The 27,692-nt window shown below is 43.6% G+C and overlaps 1 pseudogene; it reads left to right on the top strand.

The window, feature by feature from the left end:
• Window positions 1-27,692, top strand: part of LOC121749377 — a 44,584-nt pseudogene that overhangs the window by 5,137 nt on the left and 11,755 nt on the right.

Genomic DNA, 27,692 nt, shown 5'->3' with positions numbered 1-27,692 from the left:
CCTTTGAGAGGAATCTTATTCAAGATATAGTTGGCTGTCAAAACAGCTTCCCCCCACATGTTATGTGGTAATCCTGAAGTTAGAAGCAGTGCATTCATCATCTCTTTCAGAGTTTGATTTTTGCGTTCTGCAACACCATTAGATTGTGGTGAATATGGTGCAGTCGTTTGATGGATTATACCACTTGCGTTGCATAATTCCTCAAACGGGGCTACATATTCACCTCCTCTATCGCTTCGAATCGATTTGATTTTACAACCAAGTTGATTCTCAACTTCGTTCTTATAATTTTTGAACGCTTCTATTGCTTCATCTTTACTTCTTAAAAGATAGATGTAGCAATACCTTGTGCAATCATCTATGAAAGTGATAAAGTACTTTTTGCCACCTCTAGTTTGCACCATCTTTAAATCACATACGTCCGTGTGAATTAATTCAAGGGGTTTTGTGCTTCATTCAACCGAGTGAAACGACAACTTAGTCATTTTTGCTTCAAGACAAATTTCACATTTATCTTGGATATCCAATTCATTAGCCTTTAGTAAATCTAGATTTACTAATCTTTTAATGGCTTTTGAATTTACATGTCCCAATCTACAATGCCATAAATTTGAAGACTCAGTCAAATAAGAGGAAGTAGATGCTTTATTATTGGCCAGAGGCTTAGCAACACTGCGAGTCGTCACACTAAGTTTGAAAAGCCCATCGGTTACATAATCTTTTTCCGAGGGATTTTCCAAACTTATACAAAGCAAACCTATCAGACTCAAATACAAATTAAAACCCCTTATTAACTAATATTGATCCTGACACTAGGTTCTTGCGGATGTCCGGGACATGCAGCACATCCTTCAACGTTATTGTGACGCCAGACGTCATCATGAGGATCACATTTCCGATGCCAAGGACTTCGGAGGATGCTTGATTCTCCATGTTGATCTTCCTTCCTTCAACAGCAGTGTAGGAGGCAAACTTGCTCCTATCTGAGCAGACATGAGTAGTAGCGCCGGTGTCGATGTACCAGCCACCCTTGTTATCAACAAGGTTAACCTCTTCAGTGACCACAGCAATGAGGTCGTTTTCATCCCAGTCTTTGAACTCCTTCTCAACAATGTGGGCAGCCGGCTTCTTCTTCTTGCTGCTGCAGTCTTTAGCAAAGTGGCCTTGTTCGCCACATTTGTAGCAGTCGCCTTCAAACTTCTTTGAAGGTTGCTTTCCCTTCCCTTTGTCATTTGGACGGTTTGGGCGAGGGCGTTTGTTGGAGGGACCGCCCCGCTCCAACAGATTGGCTTTGGCTTCAAGTGGGGTGAACCCCTTAGCCTTTTGGTCGCTTTTGCGCACATCAGCCTCAATGCGCAACTTCACGATCAAGTCTTCAAGGGTCATCTGCTTTCGCTTGTGCTTAAGATAGCTCTTGAAGTCCTTCCAACTAGGAGGAAGTTTGTCAATGATCGTGCACCTTAGGAATTTGTCGGGCAAGGTCATCCCTTCAGCCACTAATGCGTGGATGATCATTTGGAGCTCTTGGACTTGCTCCATGATGGGTCGAGAGTCGACCATCTTGTAGTCCATAAATTTGGATGCTACAACTTGTTCAGTCCCTGCAACATTATCTATGCTATATTTCTTTTCTAGGCTTTCCCACATTTGTTTAGAAGTGGTTACATTGGAGTATACATTGTACAAACTATCATCTAAAGCACTTAGAATGAAATTTTTACAAAGATAATCTCCTTTCCTCCAAGCCTCATAGTCCGCCATGACTTCGAGCCTAGTCTCTTGGTCACTTGGCACGTGCGGCTCGTTCTCCGTGAGGAAGTTGGCGACGCCCAATGTTGTCAAGTAGAACAACATCTTTTGGTACCACCTCTTGAAGTCAGATCCTCCAAACTTGTGGTTTCTCGGCAGGTGGCATCATTCTTGGTGCCAAAGGAGCCGAACTTGGTCCATGGAAGGAACTAATTCCGTTGCTCCCGAAGGAGCCAACAACGTGGTTGGGCATAGAGCCCCCACCCTTCATGTTGAGCATAGAGCCCGCCATGGTCGCACTATCCCCGAAGGGACTAGCACCCGCATGAGACCCGAAGGCCCCAACATTCGTGTGAGACCCGAAGGCCCCAGCACTCGATCCATTAAAGGATCCGAAGGAACCACTAAAAGTGGAACCAACCAATCCACTCGAGGTGGATCCACCAGTGGGCCCAGGGGGGTTAACAAACTCCCAAGGGGTTGTTGATGAAGAAGGATAGCGCCCAGGAGTGTGCATCATCATCGGAATCGATGAAGTGTTGACCGGTCCAGTGTTCGCCATGGTGGAGGAAATGGCGGCGGTGGTGGTGGCAGCAGCGGTGTTGGATTCAGTCGACATCTCCAGCAAAGGTGTTTAAAGTTTCGAAAGTTTTAGTTCAGTTTAATGGTCCAAATTCCTTCAAAGGCAAGTTATCTCGTCTTGCGATTGTTGGTTTCTGTGGATTACAAGAGATAACAGTAGGGCGTAATACAACCCAAAAGAAAGAAAAGGAGAAACTGAACTAAAGAAATTACAATAGAAATCGAAACAACTAAACCAGTATGATAGCCGAGTCGAGGAGGCCTCTTCCCGCAAGACGAGATACACCCCGGTAGTGCTCTCGGTTTGGCGTGTCGTCCCCAAAGGTAAAACGGCTACGTCTCTTTTGATGCAGCACCGCAATCAACAGAGCTCCGGCGAACTGGATGGAGGAGAGGGCAGAGCTTCGACAGAAAAACTATGCAGAGAGAGGGAGAGAGCTTATGCATGTGAATTGTGTTATTCTAATGCAGTGGAATGGCTAGCCTATTTATAGGCCAAGCCACCATGCATGGTCAACCAAGCCATGAAGGCTCATCATGGCAGATTCGTAACCGCCGGCGGTTACGAGCGTGTGGCAGGAGTGTGCCTTTCGCGTGTGGATTTCTTATGTGGCAGCCGTGACTGTGCCTCGCTTGACGATGTGTCAAGCCACTTGGACGGCTGACTCGGCGGTGGTCTAAAAAGATTAGTTTGGGCCAAACACCAAGCCCAAAGACCAATTGCCAAGTCCAAGTCCAAGTCCAAGATCAAGATCAAGATCGAGATCGAGATCGAGATCGGGATCGGGATCGGGATCGGGCCCGCGAGCACGAGCACGGGCACAGGCTCGGGCTCGGGCGGGCGGGCGGCGGCGGCGGCGCGCGCGTGTGGGCTCTTTCACCCATCTTGGTCCACTATAATTATTAAGTAACATAAAGGCACTTAATTTAAGCACATTAAAAGATGTGTTAATCCTCCAATGTGGGATAATTAACACTAGTTAATTATTCCCTAAGCTCCAACTCCAAGCTTTAATTAAAAGCTAACTATGCCCAACTTTAATCCACTATTTCTCACTCACCGGAAATCGGATTTGAGAAAGTGAATATACTACATTTATCTACGTAAAATGTAGATCGACGCTATGTCATTTAATTTTACAAAATTAAATGTCTCATCACATTTATTATTTGGTCAAAATCCATTGACCGAGCATATTTAATCCATGATTTTTACACCTTCATCCTATAGATAACTATATTATTTGTTAATTGATAACTACTGCCAATTCCTAGTCATTAGATCTAAAAATCTATTGCTATCTAGAATCTAGTGGTGCAGGAAATTGATCATTACTCATTAAATCAAAAAGGACATTTTCATCATTTTTATACATGTTGGTTTTTGTGATTCTCGCAAACTCAACACGGCATTATTACCAACTTAGTGCCTTGAGTATGTCAACTACATTGACTGGCATTGAACATGCATATGATTGACATTATATGTACTCTCTCCATCCCACTTTAGCAGGCTCGATTACCATTTTTGGGTGTCTCATTTTAAGAATCATGGTTAGAATATTTCATAAATGGTAATAAGCCCCACATTCCACTAACCATTATTTCACTAACATTTTATTATAAAACTAATGCTCCCTCTGTCCCTTAAATTTTGTCACATTTTGACCACGCACGAGTTTTAAGAAAAGTAATGGAAAATAGGTTGAAAAGGTTAGTGGACTGTGGGTCTTACTTTTATAATAAAATGTGAGTGATAACGAGTTAGTGGAATGTGGAACTCACTACCAAAAATGGTAAAAAGTAAAATGTGACAAATTTTGTGGGACGGACGAAAATAGAAATATGTGACAAATTTTCAGAGACGGAGGGAGTATATAAAAGTAGGACCCACATTCCACTATCTTTTTTCATCATTTTTTTACATTTCTTAAAACTCGTACCGAACTCAAATGAGACTTCTAAAATAGGACGGAGGGTACTACTATCTGTTGACATGAGTAGTAAGTATGTTGTTTTATTTGATTTAATTTAGTTTGATTTTCATACAATTATACTATTATATGCAGCTGAATATGCTAAGCTGCCTATGATTCCACTATTCTTGGATCCATCTACATCTGATGAGCTTAGCCATGGTGTTAACTTTGCATCCGGTGGGAGTGGAATTCTGTCTACTACAAATGAGGGACATGTAACAGACACATACATTAGATTCATAATATTGATCATGTCATGTGTGTGTAAATTAAGTGTGATGATATTGATAAACATAGGCGATTGATCTAAAGACGCAATTGAAATATTTTAAACAAGTGGCTGAGGGTTTGACGACGAAATTGGGAGCATCGGAAGCAGAACAAATCATATCGAATGCAGTCTACTATTTTAGCATCTGAAGCAACGACTATTTAGGGCGCTATCTTGTGAACCCTAACATGCAACAACTGAGGGAATTGATTTCATTATCAGTTAAGGAACTACAAAGATTTACACGCCTCATATAGGCCTCAATATTCTCCACATATGGTAAGCCACTAATTGCTATACCTAATTCTATATAAGGTATGAAAAGGTATCAATCACTTACTAATTCTTCCAATCTTGATTGTGTAGGATCTTCCATTTGATTGCGCAAGATCTTTCCTTCCAACACTCCCCCTCAAGTTAAGTGACGGGATTACCAATGATTAACTTGTCCAATACTCCATGGAAAGATTGAGAGTTCACAACTTTCATCAAGATATCTGTCAGTTGATCTTCTGATTTGACATATGGTAGTTCCACGATCTTTACATCAAGTGTATCTTTTATATAGTGTTTGTCCACTTCCATATGCTTGGTTCGATCATGTTGAACCAGATTCTCAGAGATAATAATGACGGCCTTGTTATCACACAGTAATCGGCATGGTTGAGCCGATTTGAGTTCCAACTCAGTCATGAGTCTCCTAAGCCATAGTAATTCGGTTAATCCACTCTTGATTCCCCGAAATTCTGCCTCCGCACTAGACAGAGCTACTACTTTCTGCTTCTTGCTCCTCCATGTCACAAGATTGCCTCCTACAAAGGTAAAATACCTAGCTGTTGACTTCCGATCATTTGGATTTCCTGCCCAATCTGCATCCATATATCCATGTACCTCTAAGCGGTTATGCTTCTTGAATAACACTCCATGTCCTGGTGTGCCCTTCAAGTATCGCACTATTCTCAAAACAGCCTCCCAATGTTCTTCCTGAGGTGCATGCATGAACTGGCTTACCACTTCGACGGCATAGGCCAAATCCGGCCTAGTGTGGGATAGATAAATGAGCTTTCCCACTAGTCTTTGGTATTTCCCTCTATCAACCCTTTTAGCTCCTTCTCGGATCTGAAATCCGTGATTCTGAACCTTTGGATTGTCCACTGGTTTACAGTCTATCATTCCTGTCTCTGCGAGGATATCAAGCACATACTTTCTTTGATTGATGAAGATACCCTGTTTTGATCTCTTCACCTCGATGCCCAAGAAGTATTTCAAGGCACCAAGGTCTTTCATCTCGAATTCTTTGAACAAATTCCTCTTCAACTGACTTATCTCCTCTCCGTCATCCCCGGTAATAATCATGTCATCAACATAAATAATAAAACAAGTAATCTTACCATTTATCTTCTTGAGGAATAAGCTGTGGTCCGAGTTGCTTTGTCGGTATTCATACTTTTTCATCACTTCAGTAAATCTTCCAAACTAAGCTCTCGGAGATTTTTTCAAACCATGTAAGGTCTTCTTGAGTTTGCAAACATCCCCATTCAAAAAATCTCCTTCGAAGCCTGGGGGAGGTTCCATGTAGACAGGCTTGGTCAACTCGCCGTGTAGAAAAGCATTTGTTACATCAAATTGATGAAGGGGCCAGTCTCGGTTGGCTGCAATAGAAAATATGTCACGACCGCACTTTGCTAATGATAGCAAAAGCGGGGAAATCCGTGACTAATAAGCGGAATTAACCAAACGAGGAAAGAACTCAATGGACTTGCCGAAAGGCCAATCAATTGATACCACAAATTAGAAGTCAAGTATTTGATTACAAGATCTCAAAATAGAATGGTTCATCATATCAACTAAATCAGAGTTCGAAGGTGAGACTTTGAAATTCTCACTTGACAAAAGTACAACGGAATAGGTCCTTACTAAACGACTTCGTGTATGAAGACACGAATCGTAGAGAAATCCACTTGATTATTTAATAGCATTGACTCCGATCAATATTCCTTCCTCTTGACGTTCAACCTGCACATTTATAAATACATGCAGGGCTGAGTACAGGAGTACTCAGTGGACACGTACCGAAAACAAAACATACATATATAGGTTGTCATCCATCAACAGTCTAAGTTCTTGATATACCCACCATGTCTGAGAATCCAGTGTGCCGTGAAGGTGGCCGCCTTCAACAAGCACCCTCGCCTGCCAACCTCTCTCTAGGATGGCTCACAGCGCTCGCGCACGTCATTCCGAATAGGATTTGTGATCCTATTGGGAACCGAATTCGTTACAAATTTTTGGCATCGCCAAACTCTCGGCATATAGCCCTCACAGACAGGTCTCGAAAACAAACATTTTATGGCATGACAACAACTTTAAAATAAATCACATCCCCATTTTTGAGAAAAGATGATATTTCATAACTTCAAAAGTATTTGCTTTATATCCACACTATAGTGCATTGATATTAAAAGAAAGCCCACCTGATACGCTTTTCTCCAATTAACAACTCTCGTCAGGTCTCACTTGCCCTTGAATAATTTATCCTTTGAAAATAAATAGCGTAGCACGCTAATTAGTACTTGAACTATTTTTCCTGATAAAAGAATGCATGCATCCTATAGGATAACACCTACGTTTTAGTCTCGGCTTTTATAGGATTTTTCTTAAGGCCGCCCATGGCGTCGCGGGGCGACGCCGGTCGGCTTTCGCGTCTCCCACTTCATCACTTTCCATTTCAAAGGGAATCTAATAATTTATTTGGAAATTAATTAGTTAGGCTCCAAGCTTAATTCCTTAAATTATTTCCACTCCAAGAGTAAAAATCTCAGCCCAAAATCTTAACTAATACATGGCCCCAAAAAAAAAGGCAGCCAGCCCACTATACTTATTTAGTAAAATGGACTTAGCCCAAAAATCCTTCTCCTTTGACTTACCCATCGGTATTCCTTCTCCATTCTTATTTTCATTTTTCAATTCCCTTTTTTTTTGGAGATCCCAAAATGCAAGGTACAGAAGCGTCTTCTTCACTTCGTTCCTTTCTTGGCGGAATCGCCATTCGACCAGATCGCCGGAGCTCCACCGGCGCCAGCCGTCTCTCGGCTCTCTCTCTCTTCTAATTCTCCTCAATCAAATTACACCACAATTCCTCCAAATCAGAACCCTTAATTTGGAGAGAAACAGCGGTGTTACCAAATTTGCCCGCCGCTGCCCTTCCTTTTCGCTCCTTCCGGCGTTTGCACTGACGGGGAGGAAGGCACCGCCTAACTTCCGGCGTCGCCCCTTGGAGGACAGCCATCTCGTCACTGCCGCGGCCGACTCCCAGCGGACCTGCAGCGCTTCCGTCCCTGGTTTCCGGCTTCTCGACGAGCAGGGCTGTCGCCCGCTGCGTTGATCGGTACCGGTTCCCTCCTCGATCTTCGCTCGATGGCGTCGACGTCCGCCGCCACTTGTCATTGGCAGCCCGTCGCTCCAGCTAAGTCACCCTTTCCCTCTTCCCCTTTTGTTCATTCCATAAATCTGGAGTTCTCGATTGATTACTGCTGTCGAACTTGGTGTTATTTTCTTTACTGGGAGAGTTTGTTACTTGATTGTGAATTATTGGCTCAATTCAGTGGTGTTGGAGATTGCCTAAGTTGTCCTAAAGCTGTGATCTTGGGCAGAGAACTCGTTCAATTGTTTTAGCTATTGTTGCTTGGCTAATTCTAAGCTCTTGTTCTTGGCCACTCTCAAGTTTGCCTAACGTGATGCTTGCTCATGTTGTGGTGGATATCCTATTGAGCTTCTATTCTCGGCTATCTACTGTTCTAACATGATGCAAGAGGGTGATGGGTGTTGAGGGGATTACCTCACTTAGTGAACCTTCTCGGTTTGTGATTGCCCTCCTTGCTGCCACTTCCTTGCGCCGCCCGTTCCTCCCTCAGCCGCACTCCACGCCTGAGAACCTTGGGGCCGAATAAGTGTGTGGAGGAAGGGGGTGATGGCTGTATTTATAGGCCAATCCCTTGGCTTCTTGTGGCAGAATTTGAGGCATTGGTGTTCCTATCTTTGGCTACAAGCTCAGCTCTCTTTTGAGCTCTATAATTATGTTGATCATGCTAAATTGGTGTAAGCTTTGGGCTGCCTCTCTTGGCTATTATCTTAGCCTCGGTTGATGGGGAAGAGAGCATATTGTTTCCTCTAAAAGGCCTTAGTGATGAGCCTACTCCTTGCTCATTCTTGTTCTTTTTCTTTCTTGGGAGATTGATGATGAATTACATAGATTTGCATACTTACTATTTTGGAGAAGTCTCCCACCTTGAATCTTGTGAAGCCTACTTCTCATACCTTTTTTGGTGTTTCACTTGTAGGTACAAGTTGTCCCTTCTTGGTGTTTTGTGGAGCAAGAATCGAGAGGGGAGATATGAGGGGAAGTTCAAGTTGTCCCTTCTCGGTGTTTTGTGAAGCAAGAATCGAGAGGGGAGAGATGAGGGGAAGAGAGAAAGAAGACTTCTTCTTGAAGCTTTTGTTTCCTATACTTCTTTAGTAAAATCCAAGATTGTATTGTCCCTTTCATACATGTAAGCATGTACTATTAGCATCTTCCTTGATCATGTAATTGCATCTCCACATTGAAATTTGTATTTCCAAATTGTACTTTTAAATAAAAGCATATCTCATTACTTTTATCCTTGAATGCATTTCCTTGCAACTTGTTGTTTTTAATACAAAACTTGATTTATCCCAACGTCGGAAAATACAATGAAAATTCTACGCCCTCTAAACGAGAATTAGGCGAGCTAATGAATTCGATTTATCCATAACAAAAGGAAAGAAATTCCGGGGCGTCACATTCCACCCTCCTTAAACGAAATTTCTTCCCGAAATTTGTACGACTTTACTTGAATAGCTCGGCAAAATGCTCCTTCATCTTATCTTCTAACTCCCACGCGGCATCTTCCTACCTATAATGTTCCCAATTGCTCCTTCTATCGAGCACTACTGCCCTTAGCATATCCTCGAGCGTTTGAATTGTTCCCTCTGACTGTCTATCGGTCTGTGGGTGAAATGCCGTGCTGAAATTCAGTTGCGTCCCTAGCTCTTTTTGTAGGCTCTTCCAAAATCTAGACGTGAATTTAGCATCTCTATCCGACGTGACCGTCGCTGGTATGCCATGCAGGCGAATGATTTCTCTTACGTACAACTAGGCTAGCTTCTCTGACCCGTACGTAATAGGTATTGGTGCAAAATGGGCGCTCTTAGTAAGACGGTCGACTATCACCCAAATTGCAGTATTTCCTCTTTGAGATTTTGGTAGTCCCGTGACAACATCCATGGCTATATGTTCCCATTCCACTCAGGAATCTCCAACGGCTGCAACTCCCCGTAGGGTTGTTGGTGTAGTGCCTTCACTTGCTGACAGGCAAGACACCTTTCAATGTAAGATGCTATATCTCTCTTCATGCCGTCCCACCAGAACTTCTTCTTCAAGTCCTGGTACATCTTTGTACTCCCTGGGTGGGCGGTGTACGGGGTATCGTGTTCTTCACTCATTATCTCATTTTTGAGCTCATCCTGGTTGGGCACACACAATCCCCCTTCAAACAGGAGTGCATTGTCTGCCTCTTCCTGGAAATTCTCTTGTTCGCCCGTTCTTGATTTTTAGGCGTAGCTTCTCTAGAGTCTCGTCCCGTCTCTGGGCCCCGACGATCCTGCCTCTTAAATCGGGGACAACTACTAGAGTAGAAATTATGCCTTCTACCGTCTCGGGTGCTCGCACCATCTCTAAACTCATTCTGTCGAATTCTTTAAGCAGTTCCTCCTCCTGGGTGAACAGGACTGCTAATTGGTGCTGACTCTTAAGGCTCAACGCGTCTGCCACAACGTTGGCCTTGCCTAGGTGATAATTTATGCCGCGGCCATAATCTTTTACTAATTCGAGCCATCTCCTCTGTCGCATGTTCATGTCTTTCTGCTCGAAGAAATATTTGAGACTCTTGTGGTCCGTGAAAATTTTGCACCTAACTCCATATAGGTGGTGTCTCCAAATTTTCAACGCGTGGACCACTGCCGCTAGCTCTAGGTCGTATGTTGGGTAGTTGAGCTCGTGTGGTCTGAGTTGTCGGGACGCATAAGCAATCACTTTCCCATTCTGTATCAATACGCATCCAAGCCCGCTCTTTGAGGCATCCGTATAGACTATATAGTTCGTTCCTGGCTCGGGGACTGCTAAAACGGGTGCGCTGGTCAACTTCTTCTTTAACCGTTGAAAGCTTGCTTCGCACTCGGGAGACCAGGAGACTTTGGTTCCCTTCTTGAGTTGCTGAGTCATTGGCCGTGCAATCTTCGAGAATCCTTTAATGAAACTTCGAATTTCGTTGGGCGTAGTTGGCATTTTCCAATTTCGTACTGCCTCCACCTTGGCGGGGTCTACTCGGATTCCTTCTGTCGTCACGATATGTCCAAGAAAGTTCACCTCGTTGAGCCAAATTCACACTTGCTGAACTTGGCGTATAACTTCTTCGCCCGCTTCTCGTGCTCTTTTATGTTCTTGGAGTATGTCAGCACATTGTCGATGAAGACTAGTATGAACTTATCGAGGTATGGGTGAAAACGTGATTCATTAGATCCATAAACACTGCTGGTACATAGGTCAGTCCAAACAGCAACACTGTAAACTCGTAGTGACCGTATCTGATCCGGAATGCCGTCTTGGGCACATCTTCTGGTTTGATCTTCAACTGGTGATATTCCGATTTCAGATCCATCTTGGAAAATACGTTGGCTCCCTTGAGTTGGTCAAACAGGTCATCAATTCTGGGCAACGGATATTTGTTCTTGAGGTTTAGCTTGTTAAGCTCTCGGTAATCTACACGCATTCTCATGGTCCCGTCTTTCTTTTTAACAAACAGTACAGGTGCTCCCCACGGCGAGACGCTAGGTCTGACGAATCTCAGGTCCAGGAGCTCTTGCATCTGTACCTTTAGTTCATCCGGTTCCTTTGGGGCAATTTGATATGGTGCATTTGATACAGGGGCAGATCCTACTTCTAGATCTATAGTGAATTCTACTTGTCGGTCTGGCGGTAGACCAGGTAGTGTGTCAGGGAACACATCGGGAAAATCACAAGCGATTTCAACCTCTTCCAATTTTCCTTCTTTCTCCTCCTTGTTCAGGTAGACAAGATATGTCGGGCATCCTTTCTTCATCAGCTTACTGGCTTGCATCATCGAGATTACAGATTTTCGCGTTCCCATGGAAATTCTGTGATAGCGGGTAGCTTCACCTTCGGGGGTTCTTAAAGAAATTTTCTTCTCTTTGCAAATGATCGTGGCATGGTTTTCGGCCAGCCAGTCCATTCCTAGTATTATGTCCACATCCCACATGATCATAATACTCAAGTTGTTTGCTAATATCTTAAATTCGCTCAGAGTGATTTCTAAGTTCGAGCAAGTACGAGAGATCTCTATACGTCCTCCTACCGGGGAAGATACTTCCATCCTATGTTCAGGTTCTTTCGTAGTGAGTCTTAAGATAGTCACGCAATGAGCGGAAATAAAAGAATCCGAAGCACCTGTATCATACAAAAGCATAACAGGTGTGTTGGAGAGCTTACCCATGCTTGCCAAATTTCCCAGGTTCACCTCTGACTGCTTCTGCCTTATTGCATAAGCTTGATCCTGTGTTGGGAGTTTCGGCCTCTGCTGCTGACTTCTCGGTGGTTGTTGTGGATTTGCTCCAGGTTGGACGTTCATTGCGCGCAGTTGTGGGCGCTGAGCTGACGGGTGAGGTTTTGCTCCCGTCCCTGGAGTCCTGTTCAGGCAGTGTTTAGCAAGGTGCCCAGTCTTCCCGCAGTTGAAGCAAGTATCTGTCCCTGACTTGCAAATGCCGCCATGCAGTCTGTTGCATTTGGGACATGGACTGGACCTTGATATGTTCCCCTTGAAAGATCCATGGGTAGCTTATTATCCGTCATTCTGTGGCTTGCTTGGTCCATACCCTCCCCTCTTAGGTTCAGGTTGGGCTCGTGGTCCTTCCCACTTTCTCTTGTCCCTGAGTGCTTGGGATTGAGCCGGGGGTGGAGCATGACTCACAGCTGGCCCGATTTCCTCTCCCGGCATGGCTGCCTCGATGTATAGTGCTCTACCTAGAGTCTCAGAGTAGGACAGTCCTCCATGACTGGCCAGTGCCATGCGAATCTCGTACCTCAGACTGGCACAACATTTTTCAGCCATCTTCTCATAGTTTTCAACTGTTCTGGTGCGTACCGAGCCACATCACAGAATATCCGGTCGTAGTCCGTCACTGACATCCATGCTTGTTTCATACTATGGGGACTCCAATTTTTTTTCCCTCAGTTATCTCACACTTGTGGTTTCTAATTCGCCACCTCTTTTATTGTCGACACTTAATCGTCAACACGTAATCTGTGAGTCTACTTGTACTTCTTTATAACTGATATTGCATATCTGTGGTGTGAATCTCCATTTCGCGCAACTCACTTATTTCTATTAGTTATACGAGTATCCATCGATCAACTATTCTTATCTAACTCGTGCGGCATGACGGGGTCGTTAGGTGCATCATCTTTACTCCTGTCTGTCTATCAGGACTTATTTCTCATAGGTATTTGAAAAGGATCAAGGCATCGCCTTTGATGAGAGTCTTGCATTGGAAATTTAGTCAAACAGACTTGACTTGGATAATACTGGTTTCAGCATGAAGAAGTACTGAAAAAAAAATTCCCTTGTCTTGGAAAAAAAAGTTCTCAAATTACTCAAGGTGACAAAAATAACACCTCCGGTGTGACTCTGTTAATTAAAATCACCAACTTGCAATGATTGGTTGACAAGGATAGCAGGACTAAGTTCAATTAAATTTGAAGATTTCTTTGGTTTGACTCTGTGAATTAATCACATTCTTTCAAAAGATCATACTGGTTAAGAGGTTTCAAGCAAACCCATAGAACTTGGGGACTTCTCGAAAGAAATGAAATGTGCCACGAAATAGGACGAAACGAATTAGAGTTCTCATAATAGGCATCAAATAGTATGGTCTAGTTGACCGTTCAGATTTAAGAGGATCTTGCTAACAATAGATTGATGGCTCAAATGTGTTAAAGTTTGGAAGAGTCAGTCGCAGTAGTACATGAATGTGTAGGCAATTGCCACGAAGTCGCGCTGACCATCCTTTAAAGATGTCAAAGATAGTGAAAATAGAATCATATTGAAGAATTCACATGTTGTCAAGAAAATTCTCAAGAAGATAAACCTCTGGGGTAACAGCCAAAGTAACTCGTTAAGAATGAAGTGGGTCTGCTAGTCTTAACGAATATTGAAGACATGGTAAAAAAATTCCCCAAATAGAACAAACATGTAGTGGAATTGAACATGAGAAACTCTTATTCTTGCAAGAAAGAACTTGTCATATACATGTTTGCCAAAATAACAAGAGTTAACAGGGGTTCCAAGAAGAATACTTCATTCATTAAAAATGAGGTTTAGAAAAACGAGCTTAGTCTGAAGGTTTTGGAGACAAACAACTTTAGAATAACAATGCGACTGGGCTTGCGAAGTCAAAATATTGCTCATACGAATGATGAGTAAGAAAAGTTGTTGTCAATCGACATATCTGAAAAAAATATTAGAGCAAAGCTCGTGCTCATAGAAACTGGAAGTGAATAGCGATCTGATGTACCCAAGATAAGAAGTGGCACATTGATTTTTATTGCCAATTGCTCAAAGTGTCTGAAATTTGAATTTTTAACCATGATCTGGAAATGGGTCACAACTTTCATAGAAGAAGGAAAATATTGACACCCTGCTTTGCAAAACCCAGGTCGATCAATAGTGTTACACAGACATGAAGGCATTTTCGTTAAGGATGTTCAAAGAAAGAGATTTTCTGGAAATCCAAGTAAGTACTGCTGATTAAATTTGTCTATTTCATCCATGTGGTAGGGATATCTTGAGTCCGTCGAAGGTATTCGAAAGAAAACGAATCGATGCACGAAAATCCATGTAGGGAAAGTCATCAACTAGAGGCACTTATTGTGTGATCTAACGTCATTAGACTAAGTTCGTATCTCAGATCGAGCATTTCTATAAGGTCTCATGAAACGTGATGGGATCAACACTTGCTTTCGGATCTTACATGAGTGGCTTGGCCACAGTGAGGATCTATCTTGTGCTATTCCCTTATAGCACCGTTCCTCGTCTTTCTTTTCAACAGTTGCCCCTCTCGTGCTCTTACGCATTTGGGCATTGGCTCTTCTTGTGCAAAAGTCGTGTCACCTTAGATCCCGCTTTCGTGCTTAACTTTTATCTAGCATAGTCTCAAAATTGTTGCTCGGGAAAGCAATAGTAGGATTTATGGTTCATCCTTCGTAGTCCCAGTTTGAACTACATTCTTTAGGGAGAGTACTTATTCCCTCTCAGTTCTTTTTATTATCTTGACTAGGTAAAACATTCTCGTCACACTTTGTTTTAGTTATCTCAAAATTTCCCACTTCTTCACCTTTCAACTTATTTGGTTGAACGTCTTGGAGTATTGATCGAGTCGATTACTTGGAATGATCTAGTGAACAAGTCTAGATCTTTACTGAAGAAAGGTGTGGATCTCAGAGCAGGAAAGAAACTGAGGCTCTGATACCACTCTGTCACGACCGCACTTTGCTAATGATAGCAAAAGTGGGAAAATCCGTGACTAATAAGCGGAATTAACGAAATGAGGAAAGAACTCAAGGGACTTGCCGAAAGGCCAATCAATTGATACCACAAATTAGAAGCCAAGTATTTGATTACAAGATCTCAAAATAGAATGATTCATCATATCAACTAAATCAGAGTTCGAAGATGAGACTTTGAAATTTTCACTTGACAAAAGTACAGCGGAATAGGTCCTTACTAAACGACTTCGTGTATGAAGACACGAATCGTAGAGAAATCCACTTGATTATTTAATAGCATCGACTCAGATCAATATTCCTTCCTCTTGACGTTCAACCTGCACATTTATAAATACATGCAGGGCTGAGTACAGGAGTACTCAGTGGACACGTGCCGAAAATAAAACATACATATATAAGTTGTCATCCATCAACAGTATCACACGTGGGTTTTTCTTACAAAGGCCCGAGCATACTAACTTCTTTTGTGATCTTAAAAGTCCGACTGCAGTCTAAGTTCTTGATATACCCACCATGTCTGAGAATCCAGTGTGCCGTGGAGGTGGCCGCCTGATAAGTCGTATTCTAGGCCTTGGTTACTGGTCAGTATAATATGCATAATTGGAATATATCTGCAAAACAGTTGCTAAAGTGTGCAGGGAAAGTGTTCTAGCCAGTATGAGAATGTTCGGATAATTCAGGTGAAAAGGGCGTCAGTAGGGTGCAATACTGACCAGGATGCATGCCAAAAAGGCTCTAGATGGAGAAGAAGGATAGCTGGGAAAATCAGCCGCAAGCAAGGGGCAAAAGAGTCATTTCATGAAGAGAGTCTACCCTAAAAATCAAGGGAGGCCTCCCTATAAAAGGAAGCCACTTGGAGAGAGAATCATCATCAATTAGTTCATCAACTCCTACGCTTAGTTAGAAATCTCTCTTCGGTAGATCAATCCTTCAGCATTATCCTTCATATTCTCGTTCCTCGCCACAGCCATGGTCACCTGAAGCTCATCAGTTCGCCGGAGTTCCCCATCCTCTCGTTCCAGTCAGCGTGTTTCGTAGTGTTAACAGTTTCATCGCCCGGAGTGGCAAAACAATCTTTACTTGCTTTCTTAGTTAATCGCACTTTGTTTTCTTACGTTCGATCTGTTGCATTTTTAATACTTTCTGACTTGAAGTCCTGTGGTTAAGATCCGAACGTTTTTATGCTATGAAGTTGTTTCTGTGCATCGGTGCCTGTTTGATTCTGTTTCTTTCTGCCTAGATAGCTTAGATCTAACTGCTTCGGTAATTTCAAGGTATTGCAAGCATATTTTCATTTCCGAATTGATAGATTTGAGTTCATGAGTTTATTTTGCTGTTAGATTCTAGATCTGAAATGGTTAAGTGTGAAAGCCTAGTTTACGTGACTTCTGTCACCTTGCATGTCACCCAGAAAGCGTAATGTCAGTTTCGTTAGTTAATCTTTTGATTTGGAGTTTAATTTGTTAGATCTGTCTTTTCGAAGTTGTTAATCTGCATTTTTTATCTACAATTCTGGGTTTGTTGCTCTGATATAATTCTTGTTGAAGAAGATAACATTCACATCTAAGTTTGGGACCACTTTTGCTTTTTAGTTACTTTATGCTTTTGTCCTTACCTCTCTCTACCTTTTCTGCTGGTACCCTACAAATATGTCAGTCAAGTCACCTAACTACCACTTTTTCTCTGATATTCCGTTTAGCCTTTTATAGTAACCTCGTACCCCCCACATAATTTTTGAAACAAAATGTCCCCTACTCTCGCGTACACAGCTGCTTATCAATCATCTCTCACACCTCCTAGTCAGTAGAGTACCACATTAATTTCCAGTCTAGTTAGAATCTCAACCCAAAGCGTGGTAGCTAACCAAACCTTCCAGAATATCACCACAATTACCAAAGCGCATTCATCTCTGTGGGATTCGACCCTTACGTCCACTATACTAGTCAGTAGAAGTGGGTTGAGAAATTATTGATACCAGGTTCAGGCTTAGCTGGGACTTCCATCCTGATCAGTAGGATACATCCTTTGCTTGACGCGACACCTGACACAAACCTGCTCTTTCAAATGGCGCCGTTGCCGGGGATGAATGGCGTTATTAACTGTTATTGTGTGTGATACTTTGGCGTATATATTGTTCATAATTTTTTCTCTTTCTTTTTCTTTCAGTTTATGAGAAGCAGTTCGGCTCCTGACTATTGGAGACCGAAGTTACTCCAGTGAGGAACTATACTTGTGACCACTCGTTCTGGCCTGTCGACAGCCCTGTCATACCTAGGTACGAGTAGTGACGAAGAGCAAGACACCATAGAGGGAGGAATACCAGAACAAGTACTACAGTTGGAGGGTAACCCAAGGAGAATGGCTGCCCAAGGAGAGGATGATCCAGAGATAGGGACGCTGAACGCGCATACCGAAGGAGAACCGCCGCAAGCTATAGTTGTCACCCCAGGACAGACGGCTTGTGATGTGAAGCCCCATGTTATTGCAATTCTGCCCACGTACTGCGGGAAAAGCTATGAAGGCCCCTACGAATTCCTTCATGAGTTCTGTAAGATTTGTAGGGCACAGAGAAGGCCAACAGGGGCGACAGAGGATGACTACAGATTGAAGGCTTTGCTGTTCGTTCTAAAAGGGGAGGCTAACACCTGGTTCATGCGATTGCCCCCCAATTCAATTGAGAGTTGGGCAGATTTCAAGTCAGCCTTTTTAGGTGAATTTTTTCCGTCATCTAAGACGAGTGCGCTGAAGAGAGAGATAACCAGTGTGAAGCAAGGTTATGATGAACCCTTGAGTGATAATTGGGCAAAGTATATGAGCCTTTTGGATGCATGTCCGAACCATCGTATGGCGGATATAGAAATACATCACACCTTTTATGACGGGATGAACAAGGCGACAAAGGATCTGACAAACTCCTCGTCAGGAGGAAGTTTCACGCAGTTAAGGGTCAGTGAAGCTAAGAGGGTCCTAGGGAAACTCTTGAGCGCAAAGAAGGAATACAGCAATTCAAGAGATGATTACAGTAGAGAAAGGATTGCGAGTGCCTTGTCTACTAACCAGGAGCATAAGATAGAACAAAAGATGGATTTGAAGATGGACGAATTGAAGAAGACACTCCTGAGCGCGATCAAGAAGAACGCACCACCAACTTCCCCAGCTGGGAACTACAAGGGTGCGGAACAGGGGAATCAAGGACCGGGCTATGATCAGCCTAATGACTTCGCCAACATGGAGCAAGTCAATGCTGCCGGGTACTACAATTCTAGTGGGCATTGGATCCAGGGGAGACAACGGGACGCACCATGGAGGGACCATCTGAATTTTTGATGGGGAGATGGGAACCAAAATCAAAACCAAGGTGCAGGTCAGAATCAATACCACCCTCACCCAAACCAAAATTTCAACCGTGGCCCGGAAAATCCCAACAACTAGTTCAACTGGTCAGGAAGGAACCAACAACCCCACAGTCAACAACCTCAAAACCAACCCCCACAAAACCAGAACCCAAACCATGTCTATGTACCACCCCACCAGAGAAACTTCCAAAATTACCAGAATCAGCCTAATCATGGTTCCCAACATCAGCAGAACCATAACCAATTCCAAAGCCATAACCAGAATCTATATCATCAAGACCAGTACTGTCACGCCCGCATTTTCTAAGGATAAAAAAACACGGTTGATCGCGACTAGGGAATGATTAAAGAAGTGGGGAAGAAAGGGGAAAACGACACAACTCGACCATAGCTCGAAACAAATGGGAATAGCTCGAATAAAATCAGAGTATCATTTCAACAACCAACAACTCCAAATGAAAATATCTCAATAATACACGAACACAAAAGAAACAATATTTAGCGGAAGCATTTCGAGAGTAGAATAATGCTATGTATGAAGACACAACATATTCTAGACATTTGATAGACATTCTTCACTTTTATGCTCAACACCCACCGTGCTCGTCACAGCTCAACCTGCACATTTTTAAAAAGAAATGCAGGGCTGAGTACTTGATGCACTCAGTGGACTCATGCCGAAAACAATTTCAATAAAAATATATATCATGCCATTAACGAGTGACCTCGGGGTTTTAACTTTGAAAGAGCCCGAGTCACTAAAACATTTCACTATCATCATCATCGCCATCAACCTCAACATCATCATCCTCAACATCATCAACATTACCATACCATATCTGAACATACATGACAAGGAATGTGGCCACATTCCAAGCCACTAGACCGGCCAACTCAAAGAGATAGCGCACGATCTACGGGGTGTACACTAGCCTGAGTAGGGACTCACTCCCTAGTCAGACCCGAATTCGATTAACCATACATGGCAAAAGCCACTTCAGAGAGGTCCCATAGCAACATAAAAATATGGCATGACAAACATATTTCGCAAAAATGAATATACTTAGGACATAGTCCTTATTTAAAAAGAAAGCCCACCTCATTTGCTTATCTCCTCAATCAACTTTATGATCCGACCTCAAAAGACGTGCACAAAATTCACCCTTTTCAAAAGAACATGATATGCTAAAATTAGACTTTGCAAATATAACACATGTTTAATACAATGCATGTGCCCTATATGGTGTTCATTTTATCCTCGCTCATCCTTAGCATAAATTTGTAAAGCTCTCGTATCTTAATTAAAATTGAGATTTCATTAATTTCATTAAGCAGCCCAACGATCAACAACCTGCCCAACTCACTTCAAGAACTAAGCTTGCTGTCCCAAAAGCTAAACTAGATCATCAATATATATATAAAAAAATCATTAGCCTAACAAAACTACACTAGCCCACGACTAATTCCCTTTCCCTTCATTTCAATTTGAATTCCATATTGCTTGAAACTAACAAAATAGATAATATTATTAAACGAGCTCAAAATCTAAAAGAGAACTCACTCGTTCCAATTTCATGTGCTCAACAATGAATTAGATGCTCCAGCAATCCATTGAATTAATCTCATTCCTAGAGGAAAGGAACGCTCGATCAAGGTATCTGCTGTCTCTCTCGATTCTCAATTACCACTTCTCACCCTTACTGCTATTTCACTTCTCCCTCAACCTCAAAAGTAAATGCCAAAACAGGAGTCACCCATTTGAAATTCCAAAACCAGAAACTCAAAACCCTCTCTTCCCTCTTCACTTTCGTGCGTAAAATCATAGGATCCCAATTTCATATACCCACCGCCGCTGCTCTTCTGCTGAATCCACCGCGCCTCCGTCGCAGTCATCTCCCCTCTCTCTTTCTTCCCCAAGTTCATATCACACTATTTCACTCCGTCAGAGCTGCTGCGACAAATTGTGCACCCAAGGTTCCGTTGTTTTCCACCACGCTTCTAATGCCACCAATTCTGTTTCTCATCTCTGCCACCATTCTCGCTGCAGAGCTTCCTCGACGGCTTCACCGCCATCGCCGGTATCCAATCATGCCGCTACTCCAGCCGCCATAGTTTCCGGTCTGCTATCAACACACCCAGGTACTCAACCTACTCCGAGGTGTCGTCTCCACCGTTACGCTGCCCTCCATTGTCGCCGGCTTCGCTAACTCTCCTCTTTCTCTCGTTTCACCCCACCAAAACCAGCCCCATATTCTAAAGTTCAACATCTCTTCTCTAAACAAAACTAGAAGCCACGCCCTTCCAACTCTTCTCTTCGCGTAATCATCTCCGGCACCGCTTAACTGCTGTTCGGGGTTGTTTTCATCTCCGGCACAGGCAGCACCGTCGTCTCCTTGTGTGGTGAAAAATCTGCCTTTGATTGCTTTTATTCTCTGCCCTCTCCGCCGCTGCTGATCTCTAAATCACCACCACCGCTGCTTGATCGTTGCCACCCCGCTGCAGCCGCTGAGATCGCCGCTGCTGAACGGACGTTGCTGCTCCGCCGGGACAGCCTGTCGTGCTGCTACTGTTCGCTGTTTCTCCGTGACAAATCGATGCCGCTGCCATCTCCTATCTCACGTTCTCTCCTATCTCACGTTCCCAAATTCAGAGAAACCAACTTCCTTTCACACTTTCCTCTTCTCAAATCTCACACTATCTCTCTTTTATCTAGTTTCTGATTCTCGATTTTTGTTGGAATCAATAGAATCTGATGAAACGTGGAGTCATGGAGAGATATGTATAGGTATAAACCGATTTCATGAGATCATGGGAGGTGTAAATTGATTTGTTCCAGATTTTGTGGAACAGAATAATTGTTGAGTGAAAGGTAATCTCATGTTAAATTCTGCATATTCGTGGGATGAAAATAAATGAATTATTTAGGCTTATAATAATTGGATTTCAAATTAGGTTACAATGAATAATTGCTCTAGGCCCAAAAGGATGTTGAAAAGGACTTCCAAAAGTTGGTGACAAAGAATTGGGCTTCATACAAAAAAAAGAAGATCATATCCCAAATTCAATAACAAAAACACTGGCTATTCCATCAACATCTAAAAGAATTGAAGGAAATTTTTCGGCTACACAAACGACGTCCCTTCAAGAACAACTAAAAAGATAGAAAAAGTCGGGGTATTACAAGTACAACCCTCCTGGCCAGTATAACCACTACCCACCTAACCAGAACCAGCAAAACTTCTAAAATTACCAACCCAACCAAAACCCCCAGTATAACCATCACCAAGGACCAAATCTGTCCCAATATCCTAACAGGTCAAGACGATCTATGGAGGACATGATGGGAGAACTGCTCGCTTCACAGCAGAGTATCAAGGGTGAATTGCAATCCAACAATGAAGTGGTGCAGGGGATGCAAAGTGCCCAGAAGGAACATAAGGAAAATATTGATATGATGAACAAGCAGTTGGCCCAGCTGGCCAGTTCGATGGGTGAAATGAAAGGGAATTCCGGGAAACTCCCATCTACAGTCCATGTACCTGAAAAGGCAAACGTGAGCAAGGTCACATTACGGTCCGGTACAACCTATGAAGGACCCCAACTGAAGAAGTCCAGTGGAGAACCTAGTGGGACGAAGGTGCTGAGAAACGTTGTCTCGGAAGAGGAGCTCAACAGACCTCTACCTCAGATGCAGGATCCATTCTTTTTTGATAAAGCGCCATTGGAAAAAAATGAAACAAGAGGTGTACTGCCCGGGAGAGATCCTCCTAAGGAAACTGAATCCACGAAGGAAACTCCAGCCCAGAATGTGCCCAAGAAAGATTCTGGAAAGGCTATTGAAGAACCAGCAGAAGAGGAGAAAGGAAAGAAACCGTTCCCTTACCGTTTCGTGACCAAAAGGAAGAAAGAGAACCCAGTGGATTACATGTCGATTTTCGGGAAGCTGGATGTTACCATACCATTCCTCCAGGCCGTGAAGCTACCCCCACTTGGGAAATTCATTAAAGAGTTCATAGTCGGGAAAGCCCAGGAGGAGGAAAAGATCATGGTGGAAGGGATAGCATCAGCAATTGTGCAGGAAAAGCTACCACCCAAGAGAGCCGATCCAGGTATGTTTACTTTGCCTATAACTATAGGAGATGTAAAAGTCGAGCATGCAATGTGTGACCTGAGAGCTTCTATTAATGTTATGCCTTTGTCAATCTATAATCGGCTGAAGGGAGTAACGTTGTCAAACACTAGGGTGTTGATCCAACTGGCTGATAGATCATGCATAAGTCCTGAGGGTGTATTAGAAAATGTGTTGGTGAGGGTACATGATTTTACTTATCCTGCTGACTTTTACGTGATCAAGATGAGTGAGTCTGAAGCTAGGGAGTCTAGTGGTATTTTGCTAGGGAGACCGTTTTTGCGAACAGCCAAGACAATCGTGGACATGGCTGAAGGGACAATTTGCATTGATTTTCATGGAGAGAAGTTTACCTTTGATATCAATGAGGCCATGAAAAAGCCTATTGATTATGAAAATCTATGCTATGTTGATGTAATTGACCCCTTAGTCCAAGATTTTCTTGCGACCGAATTATTGCAGGAAAAGCTACAAGCATTGGATGTGTACGGACAGGCTGATGTAGAAGCGGCTGCATGGTGTGATCTAATCAGTAGCCAAGGGTTAACTGACGAAGAGATAGAAGGAGCAATTAAGGACTTCTGCCAGAAATTGGAATTTATTGGAGCCGCAGGGGCTCAGCTACCAGTCAGTACAGATGAAGTTTCAGATGAAGAGTTGGAAAAGGAGGGGGATGCTGCAAGAAGCACTCTGCCGGCTGACATACTTCCCCCACAAGTTGAATTGAAGAAGCTGCCGGCGAATCTGAAGTATACCTTCCTAGGGGAGGAAAACTCGTACCCGGTGATCATTAGCAGCAGCCTGACGAAAGAACAAGAAGCACGGCTACTGACCGTCTTAGGCAAGAACAAAAGAGCAATTGGATGGAGCCTTACAGATTTAGTGGGAATAAGCCCCGACGTCTGCGTGCATCATATTAGGCTAGAAGAGGGGGCGAAAGCACATCTTGACTCGCAGAGGAAGGTGAATCCCAACATGCGGGAGGAAATATTGAAGGAAATCTTAAAGTTGTTGTCATTGGGGATTATCTACTCGGTGCCCGATAGCGAGTGGGTCAGCCCTGTACACATGGTTCCCAAGAAGTCTGGGATTCAGGTGGTTCAAAATGAGAGGAATGAGTTGATACCGACAAGGCTAGTCACTGGTTGGCAGATGTGCATAGACTACCGCAAGCTGATCGCCGCAACCAGGAAAGACCACTTCCCCCTACCGTTCATCGATCAGATGTTGGAGCGACTGGCTGGGAAGAAGTACTTTTGTTTTTTGGATGGGTACAGCGGGTATTTTCAGATCTACGTGGACCCTGAAGACCAGGATAAAACTACCTTCACCTGCCCATTTGGAACCTATGCGTACAGACGCATGTCGTTCGGTTTTTGCAACGCTCCGGGAACATTTCAGCGATGCATGATGAGCATATTATCCGATCTAATTGAGGAGTGCATAGAGATATTCATGGATGACTTCACAGTCTACGGGGACTCTTTCGACTCATGCCTTCATCATTTGGATATAGTCTTGGAGAGGTGTCAAGCGAAAAGCCTAGTCTTGAATTTTGAGAAGTGTCATTTCATGGTCACAGAGGGTATCGTCCTGGGGCACGTGGTGTCAGAGAGAGGTATCCAGGTGGATCAAGCCAAAGTGGACGTCATTACCAAACTACCTTTCCCTACTGACCAGAAGGAAATAAGGGGTTTTCTAGTGCATGCAGGATTTTATCAACGGTTTATAAAAGACTTTGCCAAAATCCCCCAGCCCCTTACCAGACTTCTTCAAAACGAAGTGGAATTCAATTTTGATGAACAGTGCAAGACTGCTTTCAACCTCCTCAAAGAGAAGCTGGTATCTGCACCAATTATTCGGTCTCCTGACTGGGATCATCCGTTCGAAGTGATGTGTGATGCCAGCAATTACGCGGTGGGAGCTGTTCTAGGTCAGAAGATCGACGGGAAAAGGTATGTAATTTTCTATGCGTCTAAAACTATGAATCAAGCTCAAAGGAATTATGATACCACTGAGAAGGAGATGCTGGCCGTGGTGTATTCATTTGAGAAGATTCGACAGTACTTGTTAGGATCCAAGGTCATCGTTTATACTGACCATGCGGCCATTAAGTACCTGATTACCAAGAAAGAATCCAAATCCCGCTTGATCCGATGGGCACTCCTGTTACAAGAGTTCGATTGGGAGGTAGAAGACAAGAAAGGGGTCGAAAACAAAGTTGCGGATCATTTGAGCAGAATAGTGCAAGATGAGAGCAGCGAGGAAGTACGAGATCGATTCCCTGAGGAACACTTGTGTGAAGTGATTTTCGCCGCCAGAAAAATTGACTGGGAAGAAGTGATGAAGCTTACTGGCCAGGATGTGACAGAGAAAGGAAAGGAACAAGTAGGGCATGAGCCATGGTATGCGGACCTAGCCAACTACTTAGTTTCAGGAGAGCTTCCAGAAGTACCGAGCATCACCAGGGCTCGAAGAATGAAGATCAAGAGTGAGGCAAAATATTACTTTTGGGACGACCCGTATCTCTGGAGGGTAGGGGCAGATCAAGTGATAAGAAGGTACGTTCCTGACTGGGAGCAGAGAGACGCATTGACGCATTGCCACTCTTTGGCATGTGGAGGACACTTCGGTCCCAAGAAGACAGCAAGAAAGATTCTGGATAGCGGATTTTATTGGCCAACCCTCAACAAAGATGCCTACGAATTCTGTAGAGGTTGTGAGCGTTGTCAACTGACCGGTGGAATATCAGCATGAGATGAAATGCCACAAGTCCCGATCATTGTTTTTGAGTTGTTCGACATATGGAGGATGGATTTCATGGGGCCTTTTCCCTCGTCGTATGGGAACTTGTATATCTTAGTTGCAGTTGACTACATCTCCAAGTGGGTAGAAGCCAAGGCCACGAGCACGTGTGAAGCAAGAGAGGTTGCCAAGTTCCTCAAAAGTAACATTTTCAGTCGGTTCGGAGTACCAAGGGCCATAATATCCGATCAAGGCACCCTCTTCTGTAACCGCACCATCGAAGCCTTAATGAAGAAGTACGGTGTGCACCACAGATTATCCAGTCCCTACCACCCGCAAGCAAATGGCCAAGCAGAGATCTCTAACCGAGAAATAAAGAAGATTCTAGAAAAAAAACCGTCAATCCTTCTAGGAAGGACTGGAGTATGAGGTTAGAGGATGCTCTATGGGCATATCGGACAGCCTACAAAACTCCCATAGGAATGTCTCCATACATAATCGTTTTCAAAAAGATGTGCCACTTACCCGTTGGAATTGAGCACCGAGCATATTGGGCAGTACAGCAAGTAAATGTGGATGCTACAGCCTGTGAAGAGAAAAGGAAGCTGCAGTTGCAGGAGTTAGAGGAACTTAGATTGGAGTCGTTCGACTCAGCCATGTGGTACAAAGAGAGAACTAAATTGTGGCACGACAGAAATCTGAGGACCAAGGATCTCCATGTTGGCCAGAAAGTACTACTCTTCCAGTCAAGATTGAAGCTCATGCCTGGAAAGCTCAAGTCGAAGTGGACAAGGCCTTATGTCATCACCGCACTCCATTCTAATGGAGCAGTGGAGATCTCAGGGAGTCTTCCTAACTCTGGACCTTTTATCGTTAATGGATATAGGCTAAAAGTATTTAGGGACAACAGTGATGTGGTTGTTGTGGATGAGATTCCACTGCAACCACATACTCAGGTTTCATACTGACCGGTAGGATAGGGATTGGAATTCCACTGGGCTAGCTCCTTTTAGTGTGATTTACATATGCTGGCACAGTAGAATTCCAATTTTCCTAAAGGAGATGTAAATATGGTAAATATGTGGTAGTTAATTAATTTAAACTAGTTAATTAATTTAAACCGTTGCAAGCAAGTTAATTTTATGAAAACCCAAAAATATTTTTTCGGACCTCAAATATTAATTGGGAGTACGTACTGACCACCAGCATACCCATTTGGTAAAACTCCCAATTTTATTTAAGTGTCTATTTCACTTTGTTTCTAATCTAGGAAAATATAGAGGGAAATCATTAAGGAACGAAGTTTGAATTTGGGGGTTTGTTGCAGCTTTACAGGGGGGACAGCGACTGGAAGGACTCGTGTGCAGAAAAGGACAGGCGACGTCCAATCAGGAAGCAGCGCGCTCAACCGCCTCCCACACGAATCGTCGCCAACCTGGAAACCGCTTATAGTCGGTTACAAACCCTCAACTACCCATTCTACTCTCATATCCAAACTGTCTCTCCCATTTCACTTCACAAACCTTTACCTCCATTCCCCTCTCCAAGAAATTTCCGCCGTCATCCACAGAAACCAACACCCGCATTACCACTAGAAATTCACCAAATTACGCCATGGGAAATAAGAAATGGGCAAAGAAAATTACCGGTGAGAAACCTACTTCAACCTGCAGGGACGAAACCCCAGAATCGCATCCGCCACTGGGAGAGCGGCCGTTGAACCCGCAATCACCGGAGTCGACTCCTCAGGCTCGGCGATGGTTTCTTTGAACGCACTGGCGGAGTTCCTCAGACAGCATGACCCAAATAGAGATTGGGCGACTGCGTTGGCAGGTTTCAGCCAAGTCGGGGGAAAATCGAGCACAACCGGAGAAGCCCCGGAAGAAACTGCAGCAGAACCGATCATGCAGCCCACCGTACAACCACCCACTTCCATTCCGACTTCATCAACAATTACGCCGGAAGGGGAACCTCCCTCGGCGACCGAACCCTCGAAATCCACCCAAACTCCCCAACGAAGCGACTCAATGGATGTTGACCCCATCTCCGCCTACTACGATTCTGACACAGGGGAAAGGGAAGCGAGAAGAAGAAATGAGGAAAAGAGCCAGAAGGGAGGCGATGAACCAGAGAAAACGCCGATAGCGGAGCCCATTCCTCAAGAAACAACGAGAGAAGAGATAGATCTAAATGAGACGGCCAGAAAGCAGGGCCTAATGACTGA

Source organism: Salvia splendens, chromosome 9 (assembly GCF_004379255.2).
Source record: "Salvia splendens isolate huo1 chromosome 9, SspV2, whole genome shotgun sequence".
NCBI classification, from domain to species: domain Eukaryota; kingdom Viridiplantae; phylum Streptophyta; class Magnoliopsida; order Lamiales; family Lamiaceae; genus Salvia; species Salvia splendens.
This window is presented reverse-complemented; position numbering and strand designations above follow the sequence as displayed.